Below are 4,613 nucleotides of genomic sequence, written 5' to 3'. Positions count from 1 at the left end.
TATAGAATTAATTTAAAAAAATTAAGATAAGGTTCTTTTATAATCTAAAGTATACTCTCCTTCATTTTCTACAATGCTATCTATCTGGTAGACTTGCAAGGCACCTCTTCCAAAATTCACTTGTCCATGACAAAAAATACTCCTCAGTACTGTTCTGACCTCGTCTACAGAGTTCATATTTTTTCCGTCCAAATAATTTTGAAGACTGTGGAATAAATGTTAATCAAATGGGGCAATGTCGGGTAAATATGGTGGTTGGGGCATCGTTTCCTATTCAAACTGCTCCAGTCTTTGGAATGTCATCCTCGCTGTTGGTGGCCGAGCATTATTCTGATGGAAGAACACCTTTCGTATTGAAACCAAAGACGGTCGTTTTTCTTCTAGTGCTGACTTAAGCCACTCAAGCTGCTCGTAGTAGATCTCCTTTGTTATCGTTTGGTTTGGGTTTAAAAGTTCAAAATGGACTACATCTTTCATATCCCACCAAACAGATAACAACACCTTACATTAGTAAAGACCTTCTTTAGCCTGGGATGCCAGTGTTTCTCCTTTCCCTACTCTCTGTCTTCAGTGCTTGGCATTTTTATAGAGAATCCATTTCTAGTCACCAGTCACTATTCGGGCCAAATAAGGTTCATTCGTGAGATGTGACAGCAAAGAAGAGCACACATTCACTCTCTGCATGCGATTAGACTTGTGAGGCACCCATTGACCCAATTTACTGACTTTTACGATGGCATGCAGGTGTCGATGAATGGTTGAATGACCAAATACAAGCTTCTCTGCTAGTTCCTCAACAGTTACGATGGGATTTTGTTCCACCAGGGTTTGCAGGACGTCCTCATCGAGCTCTACAAATCTTCCAGGACGAGGCTCGTCTTCTAGGCTGTAGTTCTCGGCTTGGAATTTCTGGAACCACCGTTGACACTGGCTTACGGTTATGGTCCGATCCCCATATACTGCAGTAATATTCCTCGCACTATCCGTTGAGTTTTTACCTTTGTTGAACTCATAAAGAAAAATATGCCGAGTATGCCCCTTTGTCACTTCCGTTATAGCTTTAGAAAATTACTGTTAAAATCGAACTGCACTATTCAAAACTTGCACTAAGAATAAGTACACGGTAAAATTACTATCTGCTTCTATAGCAAGTTGATGCAGGTAGTTTATTTCGTCCCTCTCCGACTTTTAGTTCATACAATTGAAAAAAACGCGTTATTTAGGGAGTGACCCTACACACGCGCGCGTGCAAGCACACATGCACACACACCGTTACGTTGTGTGTGTACGTGTGTATATGTATGTGTGTGTATGTGTGTGTGTGTGTGTGTGTGCGTGCGCGCGCGCGCAAAATCAAAATTGAGCTATAGAAATAACTCAGTGTTGCTAGTGTCAGGAACTTCACATCAAAAGAGCAATATAGGTATGTTAAATATTATACAAGATGCATTCTTGATCTTTTGAAATTATCTTCGCTTCAATAAAGTAAGCAAACGCCTGGTGGCGATTGCAGTCGATTCTGAATAGGAAAAGGAAATAATATAAAAAATCAGGGATTCTCAAGAAGTGACACGCCATTAAGGAAAAGATAGTCTGTTTTTCTTTTTCTGGAGACAAGAGACCAGCAGTAGACACGGATTTCTGCATCAAAGGCTTCATCAGTACAGTGGTTGTCTTTTTTTGATTTCAGCACATTAAATATGGTAACCTGTTCTTAATTATACGTTTTTTCTTTCAGAAGACACCGATGGGAAAATATCCAGTCTCATTATTATAATTTGCTTATCAGTGAGTTATTTTCATAAACAGCGATATCAATTAGCCCTTCTAAGGTTCTGATTACTATGAGTGGACCATGCTTCCCTAATGAGGTATTATAAGTCCGAAACAGAGTTGTCCCTATAATAGTCAAAGATCGGACTATCACTCAGTTCATGCATTCATTTTATTTTTAGTCAATCAAAATTTCGAAAGACCTCTCCCTTGCCTCTTTTCAGTGTAGTCTTCATTAATGTTAATGACTTTCCTTCTCATTGCGGTTATAATTTCAAGAGATTAAAACTTATTTTCAGCTGAACTTCAACCTTCAACAACTGCTGACACGCCAGCGAAGTCCACGATCAAGTACTGCTTCCACATTTAGGATGAGACTGATACTAAGCACACAAACGTCCCGAAACGCATCCAGAGAATGGCCACTCGACTAGTTGATACTCAAATCCTAACAGACACACTCAAGCCTCTGGCCTTCAGCCATGCTGTCTCCTTTCTTGTCTTTTCTATCGCTACAACAATGACTTCTGTTCTCCAGAGCTGGGTGGTCTCGCAAATCCACATAAGGCCGGTTCAAGATACCGACAACTAAGACAGTCGTCCGGGGCACCATGTACTAGGAGGCGCCAAGGAGGGCGTGGGCAAAGACAAGGAAATTTCCATGAACATCAGCTTGTACACGCCGAAGTTCAGCTTACGCTGGGCGCCGGCAGTTCTTGGGCCAGCCCTGACTCCACAACAAGGGTTGCCAGAGGTGAAGGGGTGAGTGGGTCGAAAATACCCATTCACCTCTCAACTTTTCCATCTCTCTTCACCATTGTTGCATCCAACATCCCGGCTACTGTTTTGATTATTATTCCTAGTCCTGCACCCCAGGAACATTGGCCTCTGGAATCATCTCCCTGTTCATGTCTTTCCTGCAGTTGTTGATGTGTAACAAATTAATCAGAACATTGACGGCATCGCTTTCACTGGTCACAGAAGGCTTGCGTAGGTGATGGGCGGCGCCCTTCTTCCAGACTCAACAAATTAAAGACAAAACAAAAAACATCGTAAGTAAGGCAGCCTGCATTCAATTACGTGTTTCTACATGTAGAAGATACTCTTAAGAAAATTTTATGTTATTGATAGAGATATTGAGAGACTGTTTTGTAGTTTTTCTTCATTGGGATTATTCGTTTATTCTTTTATTCTTTTACTTGTTTCAGGCATTTGACTGCAGGAAGTGCGTCTGTTCCATTGCAGTCATAGTAGCCGTGATTATAGTTGTAGTAGTTGTAGAAATCGTTATATCTTTGCATCCTCGTGGGTTCGTCGCCGTCGCATTGTTGTCTTAGCAGTTGTTATAACATTTCCTTTCCCCTCTTTCAACGCTGGTTCACGACTTCATTTGGAATCGTCCGGAGTAGTAGACTTCATTTGGAATCGTCCGAAGTAGTAGACTTCATTTGGAATCGTCCACTGTAGAGTAAGAGGCAAATGTACGTAATGTGTGTGCGTGCGTGCGTGTGCGTGTAATGTATGTATTTGTTGGGTATGAGTCTTGATGTGCTAGACATGTATATTTATTACTCTCTTCTTCTGTAACGTCTGTAAATATGTATGCATGTATGATTATATATCGACACACACAACGCGCGCGCGCGCACACACACACACGCACGCACGCACGCACACACACACACACACACACACACACACACACACACACACACACACTGCTAAATTGAAACTATTTTTGTTGAGCTATTTCAGAGCCTGTAACTAAGATAAATGATAAGAAAGAAGCACGGAGCGTTTTGCGTTTATTTTGTTATAATATAATAAGAGATTTCCGCAATATGTCCTCTATCATCAGTTAAAATGGACTGAATACAAATGGAAAGACTGATCGAGTCCTCTGTGCCTCAATCACATCAATGGACCTGAATGTCTTTCTAATAGCAGTTTTCAACATGGCAACGCTGCTGTGAGTGTTGTATTTGGACTCGTCCGCAATGTGAACTCGTATCCAGAAGTCACACGGATTCAAAATATTTTGAGCTAGAAAACCAGACTTCTTCTGAGAGACAAACAATGGAATTTTCACCTTCAAATAATCATGCATATGCCTTTAATCGTTTACAGGTGTGGAAAGCATAACTAACCTCATTCAGATAATTTTTTAATAATCCACAGCATCAGTACATTATGAAAGATGTTTAGATACTTAGTCGTCTTATGTTGGAATTAACTTTGATCAAATGAGGTGGCGTCACACCTCACTTCGTTGCTTTTAGCGGTTCCAAATACCATCACTGAGACTGTTCTCGCTTTGCAAGAAAACAGGAATTTCGAAAGACTCGAAAGCAATAACGCTTCAATTGTGAAGATTAATGATTTGGTTGATTACGAATTTCTTTTCGCTGGCGAAAATTCTTACCTTCCTCCATTGTGTTTCAGATAGTTAAGATGTATGGAGCTTGCTCAGCCCTAAAAACCTTCAAATGTAAGTCACATTTAACAGCCTTAGCTATGGTCCCCTCCGTTTACCATCCTTTTTTTCTTCTTATAAGCTGGGTCATGCTTGTGAATGACTCAAAGTTCGTTTTAAACTACCCAGAAGAGTGATGGTGTGCTTGCGAATACTGCGAGTACTGTGAGATAAACGTAATCTCAAGCTTAGTGAGAATATTATTACTCTTTGCATACTGTGTATAAGCAATGGCATCAAAAGAGCTCATTTCAATAATAGCAGTTTGGTCCAGTAACTCTAATATAAAACCAACCACCATCATTGTATGTCATCCTGGAAGACGGCCACTCCAGGTAGATCATGGGTCAGGTTTTCCATGATCTCC

Source organism: Octopus bimaculoides, chromosome 1 (assembly GCF_001194135.2).
Source record: "Octopus bimaculoides isolate UCB-OBI-ISO-001 chromosome 1, ASM119413v2, whole genome shotgun sequence".
Taxonomy (NCBI): Eukaryota; Metazoa; Mollusca; class Cephalopoda; order Octopoda; family Octopodidae; genus Octopus; species Octopus bimaculoides.
Note: the sequence above shows the minus strand (reverse complement) of the source record.